The sequence below is a fragment of the Apium graveolens genome, chromosome 5, assembly GCF_009905375.1.
Source record: "Apium graveolens cultivar Ventura chromosome 5, ASM990537v1, whole genome shotgun sequence".
In the NCBI taxonomy this organism is placed as follows: domain Eukaryota; kingdom Viridiplantae; phylum Streptophyta; class Magnoliopsida; order Apiales; family Apiaceae; genus Apium; species Apium graveolens.
Window position 1 is genome coordinate 280541436 of NC_133651.1, and position 17888 is coordinate 280559323.

General features: G+C 34.0%; 1 non-coding gene across 1 annotated transcript; it reads left to right on the forward strand.

The window, feature by feature from the left end:
* The first annotated feature begins 944 nt into the window (after positions 1–944).
* On the forward strand, positions 945–1051 carry LOC141662958 (small nucleolar RNA R71). The gene has a single exon (XR_012551056.1). It is a non-coding gene; the product is annotated as a small nucleolar RNA R71 (small nucleolar RNA).
* Positions 1052–17888: the final 16837 nt, after the last annotated feature.

Here is a 17888-nt window from a genome sequence, read left to right on the forward strand (position 1 = left end):
ATCTCTTAGGAAAAGGTGGCGGAGGATAGAGCTGTTTCTCCCCTGTATTAGCCTCAGGCAGAGTGTGTTCAACAGTAGTCTTCCTTGGTTCCGCCGCTTTCTCCTTTTGCTTAGATTCTTCACCTCTAATTTCAGCTTCTACTTCTTTTGCCTTTTCAGCATCAGCTACTTTTCCAGACCTTAAGGTAATAGCCTTGACTTGCTCTTTAGCTTCCTTCCTGCCTGGTACTTCCGTGTCACTGGGAAGAGTGCCAGGTTGACGATTGAGCACTGCATTGGCTAATTGATCAATTTGATTTTCCAAGGTCTTAATAGAAACCGCCTGACTCTTGCACAACAGCTTAAGTTCCTCAAAATCAGCACTAGTAGGTGCAGCTGCACTTCCCTGTTGAGGATATGATTGCCTTGTAGCATACTGCTGTGGTTGCTGAAATCCAGGTGGGTTAAACTGTTTACTCACTCCTTGCTGATATGGTGGCTGAATAGCATTCTGATTATTCCCCCAGCTGAAATTTGGATGATTTCTGTTGTTAGGATGATAGGTCGCTGGCACAGGCTGCTGTTGTCGCTGATAATTATTCACATACTGAACAGATTCGTTTACAAGAGAACACTGATCCGTAGCATGAGAACCTGCACAAAGCTCACAAACCATAGCTATTTGATTAACTCCATACGTAGCCAGAGAATCAACCTTCATTGATAGCGCTTGGAGCTGGGCTGCAATAGCGGTGGCTGCATCAACTTCCAGAATACCTGCTACCTTGCCTAACGTCATCCTCTGAGTGGGGTTTTGATGCTCAATTGCAGCCATCGTCTCTATAAGATTATGCGCCTCAGTATAGCTTTTAGCCCATAAGGCGCCTCCAGCTGCTGCATCGAGCATGGGCCGAGATTGGGCCCCCAAACCATTATAGAAACCAGTGATCACCATCCAATACGGCATTCCATGATGTGGACATTTTCTCAACATTTCCTTGTAGCGTTCCCAAGCCTCGCACATAGATTATGTAGGTTGCTGCGCAAACTGAGTAAGAGCACTCCTCATAGCAGCAGTCTTTGCCATCGGATAAAACTTCACCAGAAACTTTTGCGCAAGATCTTGCCACGTAGTGATGGACCCAGCTGGTTCAGAATGTAACCAGTCTTTAGCCTTGTCCCTTAGTGAGAATGGGAAAAGCCTCAACTTGATAGCCTCATCAGTCACGCCATTATACTTAAAAGTGCTGCAAATCTCGACAAAATTCCTTATGTGCATGTTGGGGTCTTCAGTTGCCGCTCCTCCAAAAGAAACAGAATTCTGCACCATCTGAATAGTACCCGGCTTGATTTCAAAGGTGTTAGCTTGAATAGCCGGATGAAGGATGCTTGACTGAATGTCATCAATTTTCGGCCGAGAAAAATCCATAAGAGCTGGATCAGCTTGAACAATACGATCTCCCATTTCTACTGGTTCTTTCTGCTCAGTTCCTGAATCCGAATCCTCAAAATCTAACTTCTCCGGAATATCAAGAACTTCGTCTGTCTCCTCAGCTGTATCTAAAGTCCTCTTGCGAGCACGAGAACGAGTTTGCATAAACGCTTGCTAAAGTACCTGAAACACAACCGGAAAAATAAGTAACTATTACGTCCTAATCACTGAGTCCTAATGACCAATGATAGTAAGTACATAAACTAAACAAATACGCCGAGTCCCCGGCACTTGTTAGGGAGAAAACACGCGCTAATATTCACGTAAGTATACGCGTTCGCAAGTAATATAGAATACTTTCTAGTTCGTTCCCTCAGAGACTCAGACTAAATTATTGTCTAATTAAACTCACTCACCAATGTATGATTACTTCTCAATGTTAAGATAATAACACTTAAAATTGTTAATTAAATATTAACTATGATTAACTACTTAATTAATCACTTAACTAACACTTCAATTGATCAATAATAAAACACTCATGAGATCACAACTTCATTATTACTTCCTTCTATAGCCATTGTTATTACCTTTAGCATGTGACAGTGATGATATTAATCGAATAACACGAAACTGATAAAAGCCAACTTTCATTGTACTAATATCATTCTACCAAGCATCCACAATTAAGATAGAAGTTAAATAGTCATCAATTATGTTGAGTTCCCATATGTCTACAGAAATTGACAACACAACGATTTAAGCACAAGTTATTCTTTTTGATTACATAGGACAAATAAAACTGTTAGAGTTACCCACTAATCATGCACAACGTACATGAACCTATGCTAGCATGGCAAGTTATAAATCTCAAGATCCACCGTCGCTTCACAAGAGATTAACACCCTATCTTATATGTCCGCGACGCACATAAGACGAATACGCACAACCAATACTAGATATCATACAATCATCACACACTAAAGTATTAAACAATTAACTAAAGAATTCCATAATAAATCCGTTGCAACCCCATGATCACAATTAGCCCATAATAGCACTTATCGACATCATGGGTTCAATTGAAATCATGATAAACAAACACAAGAAAATAATAACTAAACTAATTATATTAAAACAGAGTACGTCACAAGAGTAAATAAGTTCAAAGCAAGAAAACTAGCACAACGAAACAAGAATCACAAGAATATATGCTTCCTCTTCGTTGCGGTGTGCTAAATCGGTCTTCTTCCTTATCTCCTTCGCTCCTTGCGTAAAAACACAATCTTCTTCAATCCACCCATGTGAAAACGTCTCAAATCTACTTATATAATAGTCCCATAAAACTCAGATTACATAGAAGTGGAAACCAAATAGAAGTAGAAGTCCTAAAATAATTTGTCTTTTTTCCCGACCCTGCGCGGCCGCTCAGCAATGCTGAGCGGGCGCTCAGACCTCTTCTGGAAAATTTCTGATTTCGCTCCGTTTCTTCGCCGTAATCTGCCCGTTTCTTTCCTCTCGCAATGGTGAACACATGCCAAGGCTTATTCTTGATGATTCCTCCCCCGAAATGCAACTAAAACCCTGAAATGCATAAACACTAGAAAAACGCATCAAATACACAAAATACTTGATTTCAAGACACCAATTTAAGCCATTTTAAGACGCTCTAAGTGGTATATAATGCCACTTATCATGGTTCCTATAATGGAACAGAAGATTTGGAAATAAAAATAACATGCTAAAATTGAACTTGGTATTTATGCACAGCACACGACTGTTGATTTTGTTTTACAGAGCATGCTAGTTTTGATATCCAGTTTATACATGTTTAACTTGTTTTCTATCAAGTTATGAATTTTGTTCCCATAAATATTTTATTGTAAATCGTTTTACTTGTTATTCATATAGTGGTACTGCTGAGCAATTGATTGCTCACCCTTGCAAAATGTTTCATATATGTATTGCAGATGCCTAGGAGATTCTTCCGTGCTAGTCAGGGCAGAGTTCCAGTTCCTTCTGTGTCAGGCTCCTCTGAGGTAGTTGTCTTAGACCAAAGTTGGTATGTTGAGTTTTTATATTAAGATAGTATTTTAAGGATTATCTCTAGTAAGTTGGTTTTGTGAGGATTGTAACCTAAGTCATACTTAAACCTGGAAAAGATCTTGGTAAAGGGGTTGTGTTTATGTAATAATGTTGAGTTGGATTATATTATATTGTTATTATTGTTGTTGATGACGTCAACTCCTAACCCCGGGGTTGAGGCCGTCACAGGTGTGTAGTTATTATATTTTCTAATCCCTACTTTGTCATTTTTATCATTCTTTCTTTAGTTTCTACTTTGACTTCAATTTTCTCAATTGTACCCCTCAATGTTTTGTTGGATAGATGACATATGTTAGCTTTCTCAATTTTCTTAGTATTGCTACATTCTCCTTCTATAAATTTTTTATTTACATGGCCATATTCCTTATCTAGTTTTTTTAACTCTAATTTAGAAACACTTATTTTCTCTTCTAGTCGATAATCATCATCTGTTAATTTTTCCTCCTTCAAATGATGATCACTATCCATTGAGTCATCAACATTAATTAAATAAACTTCAGGTTCTAACTTATTATTTTCTTGTTTCCAGGTATTACCACAGAGGAACTCAAGTCCTTGAAGATCAACAATTTTATTGGCAACATTCCTCGATTCTTTCTATTTATCAATTAACTCGTATTCTCTTTCTAGCTGTTTATTTAGAAATTCTTCTCTTTTTAACATAACTATAAAATCATCTCTAGCAATCTTACAACATTTGTTAGCTTTCTACAACTCCAGGAAGTCAGTTTCTAACAGAAGCATTTCCCTTAGTTAACAAGTTATTAAAACTCTTATTCTAACATTTTCCTTGGTCAAAGAATTAAGAGTGACCTACAAATTATACAATTCATAAAACATATTATTTATGGAAGTTATGCATTCAACTTTGTTAAGTTTGAAAAGGTTGGTTTTGAATACCTAGATTTCTAGCAGAACTTGCTTCATCATCATTTTCATTTTCCATGAGTGCAAGGTTGACGTATTATAATCAGATTCATCTCCATCAGTACAATCTCTTTCCTTAGTTATGAAAGCCTTTTCCTTATGTCTTAAAAGATCAAATTATTTCTTCTTGCAATCTACAGTTTTACCACCCTTTTCAGCTTTGGGCAATCTGCATTCATTTGAGAAGGGTCTAATAATACCACAATTATAACACTTGAACTTTGATTTATTAACAAAGTTCTTGTTTTATTTGGACACTATTCTAAATGGTTTAGAAAATGACCTGCTTCTTTTGAATTCGAGATTTGAAAAGTACATAGTTAGAAATTTCAAATACCGATCCAGCTTTTCTATTCTTCTTGTGTAAAAGACATGTCATCATTTTCCACAACCTTTCCTTTTCCTTTTCTGGACTCGACTCTTTCCTCATGTACCCTCATGTTTTTTGAAGATTTCACTCATGGCTCCATCTGTTTCTCAATATCATTTGATGTAACAAGACCTATATATTTTTCTTAATTTGTTCATTTCTCAATTTCCTCATCTTATTGCATTTTCAGCTCATATATCTTCAAAACACCATATCATCTTTCAAGATTGAAATCTTCGGTCTTATAAGAATTCATGACTAAGACTGTTGTTGTTATCCATTCATTTACAAGAGACCTCAAAAATTTCAAGTTAGAGTATTTAACTTGATAAACTCTCCCATACAATTTAAACCCACTCAACAGTTTTGAAACTTTTTAAATTTTTCACATCATTCATGAGGAACAGAGTGAAAATGCTCATATTGTTGAATGAGATGTTGTATTTTGTTCTCTTTCACTTGTTCGGATCCTTCACACAATCTATGAATTATATCCGAAATTTCTTTGGAAGTGTCACTGTTGATAACACTTTTAAACAAATCTGAGTCAATGATATTGTACATAATGTTCATGGCATTTTTGTTCTTGTTGATTTCTTCAAATCGTTCATGAAATAGTTTGCTAGATTTTTTGAACAATTCGATCAAGGCCAGTTGTTCCATCATCAACAGATATTTCCATGCTTATTTCCACAAGAACATTCGGTATATTATCAATACAGTCCACATAGCTTTCTTACTGAGACATTAGATGGAGTCTCATTTTCACTTTTCAGTTAGAATAGAAATCTTTATCTAGCATATAAATCTTCACTCTAGCATCCTTCTTGCCCAATGTTGATTGTTTGATCTTTAGACCTCATGTATGTTTAAGGCTTGCTTTGATACAAACTGTTATTCTCTTCTAATGCAACCAAATGATTTTAGAAGGAGGGGTTGATTGTTTGATCTTTACATACACACACACATATATATATTAAAGAAATAATAAGTGCAAATTACAAAGGTAATTTAATAGATGCTTTTACAGTTCTTGCTCTCAAGAATAATTCTCTCTACAATGCTCTCACAAAACACTTGTGTGTAACTATTTCTTATGTTGCAAAACTGCTACTCATGGTTTACATATTACCAATTTACATTTTTCTGCACTATAAAATTAACACACTATTATAGGTCTAGAACATGTACTTCTGCATTCCTTCACACGTGACTTATTTTAAATGGATAGAATTGTCTTGAACATATTGATTTGTTTATCCCTCCAATTTGTTTGTATGGAAACGAAAATTTTCTTCTTCTTCAAGGTTCTAAGTCAAAGTGAATTAATTTAGCTCCCATTTTTACCTGAGATTCTCATCAACCCATATGTTATGTCAAATTTGTCTTATTGGACAAATTCAAGTCACTGTAAATGGCTATTTGAATGCCTATTCATTAATTCAGTGTTAATCCCTTAGCTGTTGAGCTTGAACTTTTTTTGTCGTTGATAGGCTTAGCCATTTATAGATTTCTTTACTAGCCATTGAGACTCATTTCACTTAGACATAATTATATGATACTTGATATTTATAATTACCCATCTTATATATTTAATCCATTAAGTCAACATGACTTTTGATGAATAGAATCGCATTGAAAAGTTACAAAAACTTATTCATTGATAAGCTATCATATCAACGGCTTTCCTTTAGGATGTCTAGGCGTTGATAGCTACATATTTGAATTGGACAGTTTTATGCTAAGTGTTTAGTTATTAAAAATAATACAGACAATTCCTAGGTGTTTAGTTATGGTTGTTGTGGCTTACTTTACCAAATCGAAATAAACAGAACCTTAAGCTAAGATAACAGTTTCAAAGCTAATATAATTTGTCTTTTGAGCTATTGTATGCAAGTTTTGGATTCCCCAGAAGTTGTTCTCAAATAATGAAAAGCAGTTTGATAGCAAAGAGCTTAGAGGATTGTGCGAGCAGTTTGGCATTTGAAAAGCATTCACATCAGTGTATTATCCACATAACAATGAATACACTAAAGTAGTGAACAAGATTATTAAGCATACATTGAAATCTAATTGAAAATAAGAAAAGAGTTTGTCTAGAAGAGCTTCGCGGGGTTTTAGGGTCATACAATACTACTCCTTGGACAACTATTGTCAAATCTCCTGTCACTCTCTCATATGGATGTGAAGCTATGGTTCCTATCAAAGATCATTTGAATTTAGATATGATTGAGGAATTGATAGCAGATTCTTATACCAAGCTAGCGGATATCAGTAGAGAATGCACTTATATTAAAAAAAATAAAGTTCGTTGTAAACCTTTCAAAGGTGGAGACATGATTTTGAGGAAGGTGATGTCTCACATGATGGTTACTACTCATTAGGCATTTGGTGCAAATTGGGAAGGTCCCTACCGTATTAAGTCATCTATTTTGGAAAGAAACTACCAATTGGATGAATATAGAGGAATGCGGACCATCTCAAGAAGTACTATCACTGAACCTCTTTCAGGTTTTTCTTAGGAACACAAGGCTCTTTCATTCCTTAGGAATAACTAATGCAGCTCCTTCCCAAGACCTAATTCCTTTTAATATTATGTTTACCAATGCTCGGGGAAGAGGGTATGTATTAACCTCCTAGACTATTAGATACTTATGTCACATATGTAATATAAGTAGCATTTTCAAACTTAAAGTTATTAACTATGACTGTGTGGTATGTTTGTTAGTGTTTGTTCCATAGAGACAACACTATTATATTTTGTTTATAACATTTTGATTACTAGTACTTATGTTTTATCGATTATTCTTTTTATAATTTATTATGTCTTAATTTATTGTGATATAAATATTAAATTAATAAATATCCTTGGAATATGATATGCATTATATATTTTCAAGTACGTGACTTAGAAATGAGATTATGAAAATAGTATCGATATTCCTAAATATCCATAGTCGAGTATTATTATTAAGGGACAATAATAATGCATTAAGACTAGTGTGTTTGTTGACTAATGATCACATCTCATTGATCATAGGTATATTGATACTAAAGTTGAAAACACAGGTAGATGTAAATATACATGGTGCTGGATAGACCCAATGTGAGATTTCACATGTCTGTTGTGTCATAAGTAATTTTCATGTGATAATGATGTAATGGTCCTTAGACTTGAAATCGTTATATTTCTATACGATAATTAATAACTTTGATTTCGTTAAAAAGTTGCCTTTGACCGGATAATGATAAAAGTGACATCGTGTACATTATGAATCATATGAGGAATATGAATTATCTGTAAATGATTTAACCCTCCTATTTCTGTAGCGATATTATTGGCCTCTTGTGTGAGCTGGACTATGAAATGCATGGCTCCGTGCTAAACTGTTGATTTCAAATGATAGTCTACTTATTGATAAAGGAAACCTGGATTAAACCATGAGGATGATGACACATTACATGCCTCGAGTTTAATCTATAATATATGGTTAAAGGGATTATATTAAATCGTATATTATTCATAAATGGTTTAATTGATCATCGATTTAATTATTATTACTTGGGTAGCAATGATGTATTACTAGATGTCACTCATTATTTCAATTTTAAATTAGATTTAAAATCGTTACCAACGTAATAATAACCTAAAGGGTCACACAAAGAATTATTGCAAGGGATTATCTAATTTAAAAATCAAATTTAAATTAAATGTAAGTAATTCAAACTATTTGTTATTAATTAAGTAAGACTTAATTAATTAAAAAAAATAAGAAATTTGAATCTACTATTAAATCCAAAATTGAGTTATTGGATGATTAAGTAAGACTGAATTAATAACTAGGGTTTTTAGATTTATTAAATCTCTAAATTAGTTTAGGGTTAAAAGTTTTTTCCTCTTTCATGTATATAATATCTTATTAAATCTCAACTAGGGTTTTACGTTTTAATAATATAAAACACAAACCCTGCCAGCATGAGAGAGAAAGATACTGATTTATGGGTGCTGGTACATTCTCATCCTCCGTTCGATCATTCGTGTGGATACCTACAAGGCGTAGATTATTTTGCGACGGGATACATGATGATTATTGAAAGCTTGGACCTTCATTAGACAAGTGAAATCGTAAATATTTTTAAGGTAAATATCTTAACCACAAATTAAATACTCTCATTCGCATGGATCATGCAATGGGTTTCGTTTTTCTTGTTTTTACAGTTTTTAAAAATTATTTCCGCTGCATTTTAGGCCTCACCTAACAATGTTAATGTTTGCTTTCTTGACAGTTCTTTTATTTCACTGCAATTACATCAAAAAAAACTGGGGGTAGTGTTTGTATGAATACATGATTAATCATTTTATACGATAGTTTGAAACTTTTTTGCTATAGATCTTTGTGATTTTCTTATCAGAATTAGAAATATCCATGAAAGTGTTGCAGATGCAAGATATTTATAAAAGATCTAGACTACCTGTAACCTTGCATTAAATGAGAGAGCCTAATTGAATAAAGCATGATTGCACTGAGTTGATTGATTGATCAGAATGTGAAAATCTGCAAACTCCCTGGCGTGTTTAAAAGTCATGGGTTCCTTGGGCATCTGGAAGCTTGAGGTTCCATGAGCGTGAGCATTTCCAAGTCTCAGATTCCCTGAGCATTTCATGAACACCTCAGGTTCCCTGAGTATTTTTTAGCATTGAAGTATCAAAATTTGAAGTATCAAAGCACAGAAGAGTTGAATTTGAAAACCTTTAAACTTATAGTTTTACTTTATGATTTTCTTAAAAGATTTAAGAATTCCTCTAAATACTTACAGGATCATACCAAAGCCTCAGGTTTCTTTAGCAACTAAAGTCCTTACTTCGGGCACTATAATTCTAACGTAGGCATTATGGGAACACAACTATATGTTTACCTCAATGCTGAACCCCAACAAGAATATTGGGAAGAATGACAAGTCCTTAAATTTTTTCTTAATTATTACATTAAGAAGAAGGTTCATACCTTAGTATGATAATTTATGTTAGAACGTAGGTCTAGAGACCTAACCTAGGATACATCTAATATCGTCATTTTCCCCAATAATCATATTGGGAAAAATGTTCCGACCTTAGAAAATTTTTCCTGATTGTCATATCGGAAGAAGTATCTGCCCTTAGTATTTTCCTTGATAAGGAACCTCAGAAGGCTTCTCAAGAATAAGGATCTGTCTATAGAGAAGAGAGAGAAAATGACAAAGAATCTACATAAAAAAGGTAATATGTCCTAGAGCTGTCCTATACTCAACAAGTTATGCTAACCATAACTGGTTTCTTATTTTGTTGTTTGCTTTGAAGGTTTACAAGTATAGGAAGCATCTTAAGACGGAAGGAACCTGGGTTGCTAGGACTCTATGTTTCAAAATAAACAAAGAAAATTAATTCCTATCAGCTTATAAGGAAACTCATAGGATAACTAAGGAACACGTATGAATGGTTTTTAATAATAATTAATGGTTTTTTAGTCTAAGTTAAGCAAAACACGTGGTACTTCTTATGAGGAAGAATTTAAGCAATCTAGCCTAAGAATCTGATACACAGATATTTTCGTGTTAACTACCTATAATATCTACAGTCTATCAAGGAACCTAAATGTTCATCTAAAGGAAGCTACCTATCTTTTGGAAGCTGTTTTGAGGAGTTTACTCAGTAAGTTAGTCTATAGAAAACTACTGGAAAGCTACTTGGAGGACATAAGTAAGAATTTCGAGTGCATTAAAGAAAAAGAAGTAACGTGAAAAATGATAAAAGAATGAAATAAAAAAAATCATTCATGCATTCAACAAGAATTCAAGTTTGAACCCACAAAGGACTTCATATTGTTATGAGCACAACGGTTCTAAAATAACCAAAGGTTAGCGTAACATCCCACGATGTATATAAGGGCCCCGCAACCTCATCAAAGTAAATCAAGTTTATAAAGATCTTGAGCAGAAGCCGTTGTTATTATGATGCCCTCAAATCCCGAGTCAAGATTGGGGAGTCACGACTCTAATTTAATAATGAAACCATGCAGTATAAATAATATAACAATGACCCTGAAATGCTACAAGAATCTAATACCTGATAAGATATGAAACAAGTATAACTACCAACCAAGAATATAAAATTATCATTACAACCCCTTTTAACATAAAACTATAATTATGACTTGGAACTGTGTAACGCCCCCAAATCAGGGGTCAGAAATTTGGGTCGTCACGTCATCCTTCACTCATGTGTAACCTGTATTGATTCAATAATCCAACAGACACCAATCTCATACACACACACAAGTTATAGCTTTAGAAAAGATGTACAAAATGTAATCTTCTTTATTACACTCAATGTACCTTACAGGATCTCAAACAATTATTCATAACCTCTACATGAAGTTACGATAATTACGGCTGATATCTTATACCTATCTGATACTCTGGCCCACCTGAGACAAAGCTGCCAGGGATTCTCCCCATGACTACAAACGACTAAGTCCCACACCGGCATACTGGTTATCTGTTGTGTTGTGTCATTTAAAAGAAAGCAAGAGTGAGCTATAATGCCCAGCATAATAATGTATAGTATGAAATGACTGTATGATAAACTCAATTAAAACGTCATATATGATAAATACGTTTTCTTCAAAAATAGTTTTCCTTGGTGATACACGCCTTCTTATGAAGACAATCCTTTAGTGGATTTTATTAACCTGCGAATACCTTAATAGTAAACCCAGCACCTAGGCTTGGGTTACGGTATTGCATCACAATTCCAATTGGAAGAATAGGACACTCGTTGGAGCCACTGCATACGATGATCAGTCGTAATATGATAATAGTAACCTATTCTACTAGAAGGACGACACCTTCGTATCCCGGTTATCACCCTTTCTGCATTCGGGCTACGTGTCCCATTTTTTGGTATACACATACTTCACAAGTTCCTGAGTACACAGAGTACCATCGCCTGCGGTACCTTTGGTAGTCCATCTAGCACACATAGTACCAGAGTCTACCCCTCCCTTGTCCTTTTAAAAAGAATTCTATCATATCTCGAGAACTCGAACCACATCGAAGTTCCCCAAACATTTTGCTTGTTGATAAAAACAGTTTATCTTACTAAGATATAAATGTGTATATATATATATACGTACTTCCGAAATTTTCGGAGGAAGTACTAAGGATGTGAGTTGACTATTGTCAACAAATAATTAAAAAAGGGGGAAAAGTTTCTCTTTGAAACTATATTCAAAATATTAAATAAGTCGGGATAATATTCTCCGATGATCTGAAATTATTCGAATGATTTTCGAAAATCAGAAAGTAATTTAAATCCGGTTCTATGATTTTTAAATCATAAATAAACCCTTTAATAAATAGTAAATAATCAAATGATAATCAATAAATAATTAAACCTCGAAGCAGTTTACTTTTAAAAGAATAAATTATATTCCTCAACTAATTTATGTTTAATACATTAATAACTTTAATATTTAATTGAGATTGAAGTAAATATTTAATGGATAATACTTCTCCCTAATAAGTGAATAGTAAGTAAATATTTCTTGTCAAAATGATAAAGTATAGTTGAGGGAATACGATATTTGGAAATTGGTTTAATAAAAGCTCGAGTATTTAATATTGGTAAGTGGACGTCGAGTCCCTTTAAAACGTAGTACTATGGACTTGTAATCATCCTATAATATCACCGGAATGATTCCCGGGTTTTTGTCTTGAAATCCCGACCGACTCTCGGTCTTATTATAATATGTTACGCTTATAGCGGAATTAAATATTTCACGATATATACTTATCGTACAACATTGTTATATCATGCAAAAATTCAATAATTACGTATTGTTAGGGTTTATACAGAAATATTCGTTTGCAGTATATACTTTAATAATAAATTATTTGAGAATATTGAACGCATGTTTTCACATAGTCTGTATATTATATATTGTAGACAATCTAGTATTAAATGAGATAGCAAAAGATTAGATTGTCAAACTCCTTATATAATATAATAAAGGTTCACAGTCTAAGTGGTATTAGACAAACCACTGGAACGGCTGAAGTATTATTTAGAAATAGTTTATCTTGACTATTGAATAACACTTGTATACTTTGTGTATATTGAACGGGATCAAAATAGTAGAATAATTGTTTCTTTTATTCTGACAATAAAGAAGAACTAAGATTCTACGATATTATTATTACTTAGGTTCTTAATCCAGATGTAGTAATTGACACTTGTATTTAATGCACATGCCTTGATTTATACATTAAGTAATTTATTTTAAATTACAAATTTATGTATTAGGCAAAGACATTATATACAGAGTGGGATATTAACTATAAAAGGAAACCGTGTCCGAAAAATATATTCAGGTGATGATGTCCTCTTGAAAGCTCATAAAGATAATTATGCTTTAGTCCTGCAGGCATATTTGTTCTTGCATAATTATAAGGTTGAGTGGATAATCTAGGATAAAAGATATTGATTAAATTAATTGTCACAAATTAATTTAATTAATGGACATGCGATATCTTAAACATGGGGAATTTATAAGCAATTAATATGGGAGCCGAATTAAATAATTAATTTACGGAATTAGGAAAGGTAGTGCAAATATTAATTCTTTAGTGGATTGAATTAATATTTAATGATATTGGGCTTGGCCCGGAATGTCATTAGAAGGCCTGACCTAATGGTCCATGATCCCTACTGTAGCCTATAAATATTCTCATTCTACTAAAGCAAGGGTTAACACACAAAAAAATGAAATCACATCCTAGGGTTTGAGAGGCAGCCTTTTTTCTCAAGGAGCCAACTAGGGTTTTGGAATTTCGGAGCTTTGGGAGAGGTACACCTTGGGAGATCGAAGCCCACACTTCATCCAAGAAGAATCAGGGAATACAGTAGAAGACGTGGATTTGAATTGCTTGCGCCGTTGTGATTAAGGTTAATGTTCTATTCGTACTCTTTTAAATTAATATCATAAAACGCAGGGCCAAGATTCGATAGATCCAATAATTGATATCAGAGCCTGGTTCTAGGTTCTGCGTTTTGTGATATGTTGTCCATGTCATGATTATATATGCATGTATATAGTGGTATGCTTGTATTGATTCTGTGATGCAGGTTATTATTCACTATTATGGCCATGTTTTTATTATGTGTTTGGATCCCACGTGGTTTAATCATGGTTATTTTGTTTTGATTGGATTCCACGTGGTTTATCATGGTTTTGTTGTAAATCACGAGGGTTGATCGTGATAGTTTTGTTTTTTTTTCCTATTCTGATCTTGTAATCTTGTAAATCAATTTGTAATTGTTTTAGATTATGATATGATGTAATAGAATAGGCTGGTTCATCTGTTTATTATTTTGTATGTAATTGTTTGATCAACGGAGCTGCAAGAAACAGAGATTTTCCGCTGCTGCATTCTATTTTCGGGGTGCTTCGCTGTTTTGGCTATAGATTTTGCATATGATGTCCAATTTGGGCGTACGATACCTTTTCGGAAATGGCAGAATGAGACGATAAGGGATTAAAGGGTCGTTAGACCCTTGACCCATTATTTCAAGGCGTTTTGAGGCTGTTAAGGCCTCCAACCGGGCTCTCGAAGATTTCCAGAATTTTTCGAAGGATAAATTCGAAGCTATTTTTCTGGGGCCATAATAGTGGATGTGTTTTATTATGTTTTATATAATTTATGCTTCTCTTGATTATTGCTACTATGTGTTTCTTGTATGTGTTGTTATGCCATGTGATACTAACCCTTAACATGCTAGAATGACATGGACATAGGGATGTTTTTATTAATGCTTTAATCATGATAGTATGATGCTGTGTTATGTGTTCTTTGTGTTGTTATAATACATGCGAACTTCGAAAAAATAACATTGGATGATGCATCTAGATTAAAATCCTTAAAGTAAATACTAAGTGGGAGAGGGAATTAATATGAAATTAAATCAAATGGGCTCCATTATTGTTTGTATGTAATTTAACATAAAGACGAATATAAATTATATATACGTCACCCATCGTGGCATGTAATATATGGAGTCTAGAATGTTATAGAAATTACTAGAACAAACTTCTTAAATTAATAAGTTTTTAAAAGGAATAAATACAAATTTTCTTTATTTCTGATTATGGCGATTTTGTCAAAAATGGGTTCATCGAACTTGTAAGGCTGTGGGTATTAAGTGAGACCGATGTGACTCCTCCACTACCTGGAAATCAAACCATTGATGAATATTGAATTGAAGTATTCTATTCAAGGAAAAATTATAAATATTGGAAGGTATACACGCCACCCATCGTGGCGTACCAAGTTCCATAGATTTCGAATAATTTAAGATTTGATGATGGTATACACTTAGCTATGAAAAATAATATAGACCACCCCAACGTGGCGTATTGTTTAGTAATAGGAGCAAAGTAATATTTAAACAAAATTTAGGTGGTATACATGTCACACATCATGGCGTACTAAAAACTTATGGTGTTTAAATGTTAGTGAATTTAATTTTAATAATTGTTAGAGGAATCAATAGGTCTTAATATTTAATGCACCCTACGTGTAATGTGATATTTTTTCATGCATGATTCTTAGGATAAAATGGGCTTTAATCCACTATTCACCATACTTAAGGATAACAAACTTACCGGACCTAACTATATTGTGAAGGAATTTACGGATGAGCGGAAGCGTGAAATAACATTTATTCCGTAAAAACCATATACCGCACATATTAAAAAACGTATAAAAGGGAAAAACTGAGGAATCGAAATCATACCTCATGAATCGAAGCTTTATAAAATTGGAGTGCTAGCAGTTGCTCCTCAGTGTGTGAAGCACTCTACCGGTATCCACCAAGAACGATCCTCTTCGACGAACCTTTTATAAAACCGAGCTTTTATAAAATGGAGTTTTTGGGAGAGAGAGAGAGGAAGAAGATGGAGGCTAGGGTTTTCACAAAACCAAAATTATGTGAATAGAATGAGCCATCTCATTCTATTTATAGGGCTCTCTTAGGGTTTTATAATATATCTTTATATATATTAACCCCCACATTTTATCTTCATAAAATGCTTTAATAATAATTAAAACTATTTTAATCATTATTTCTTTTTCTTAACTATTTAGAAAATAATTCTCTCTCTCATTATTTCATCAAAGAAAATATTCTTTTATGGTGTGACCCTGTACGTTCAATATTATGCCGGTAGTAGAAATAAATAATAATAAACTTTTATTAATTATTTACATGAATACTAAAAATTCACTAAATATAATTAACTGATTAATTATATTTATTCTACATCATGAGTGATGCTTCTCAACATATCGCGACTATCCGGATAATATGAATTCACTGCTTAGAATATCAAGAACCTGTCAGTGACCAGTTACCGTACAATGAATTCCTTCTACCCTTATAATATCCCGAATAAATACAAGGCATGGATCTCGTGTCAGGCCTATCAAATTTAATCATATGATTTCTTATTCATAATGCAAAGTTCATATTAATGCAAATTAGAAACTCCTTTATAATTTCATACACTCTGGCCAGAGATTCCAGAACTCGCATACTAAGAATAACATAGGATATTCTCTTCCTATACTGGAAGGGGTAGATCCTCTATTGACGTTAACTATCTCTATACACAAATCCGTATGCCCAGAATAGACCTAATGGATGTCCTTGAGACTAAGGACTAAACCAAAGCACAGTTCATTATATATAAGATACCTTTAATGATATCAAGTCTAAGGACACTTGTCCAACTATCACTCAGTGAATAACTATTGACACGTGAGTAATCTCCATTAGTTGTTCAACTTATCGAGTCATGTTCAGTGAACTTATTCCGTAATAAGCACCTACATACCCGCTATAGTGTCACCACACAAATGCCTATGAGAACAGACATCCTCCTGAAGGGAGCAAGCATAGTATGTACCAATCTTTGCGGATCCACTAACATCCGATTAGTTATCCTATGATCAAGAACTGTTTTAAGTCCAGAGTTGTCATCTTCTAGATCTCACTATTATAATCTCATTATAATTCTAGAAGCTTAACTCTAAATTATGGAACATCTTATTTAATACACTTTAAATAGATAAAGCCCATAAAAATATAACAAGTCTTTTATTAATTCAAATGAAATCAAATAGGAATACAAGAAAGTTCTTCCTAACTCATCATACATGATTGGATTTAGGACAAACACTTTCAATCTCCCACTTGAACTAAAGCCAATCACCCTGGTATCTAATACCCATCTTCTCTTTATGACGATCAAAGTGAATCTGAGACAATGACTTTGTGAGTGGGTCTGCTACGTTGTTATGTGTGTCAACTCTCTCAATCTTGACATCTCCTCTTTCAATGATTTCCCTAATCAAATGAAAGCGTCGCAAAACATGTTTGGAATTTTTATGAGACCTAGGTTCCTTGGCTTGTGCTATTGCTGCGTTGTTATCACAATACAACACAATAGGCTCCTCAATGCTAGGAACAACTCCCAACTCAGAAACAAATTTCCTCATCCAAACGGCTTCTTTTGTAGCCTCACTTGCTGCTATATATTCTGCTTCCGCTGTGGAGTCAGCCGTTGTAGACTGTTTGGAACTCTTCCAACTAATCGCACCACCGTTCAGAGTAAATACGTACCCTGACATGGATTTGCTATCATCACTTTCTGATTGAAAACTAGAGTCAGTATAACCCTCTATTTTCAACTCAGATCTGCCACCAAAAACAAGAAAAATATCCTTAGTCCTTCGCAAGTACTTAAGGATGTTCTTCACTGCTTTCCAGTGGTCTTCACCTGGATTAGACTGATACCTGCTCGTCACACTGATTGAATAATCAACATCAGGCCTAGTAAATAACATCGCGTACATAATAGATCCTATTGCTGAAGCATAAGGAATCTTACTCATACGCTCTCTTTCCTCAGGTGTCTTAGGAGACATCTTTTCGGAAAGGGACACTCCATGGCTCATCGGTATGAGACCTCTTTTGGA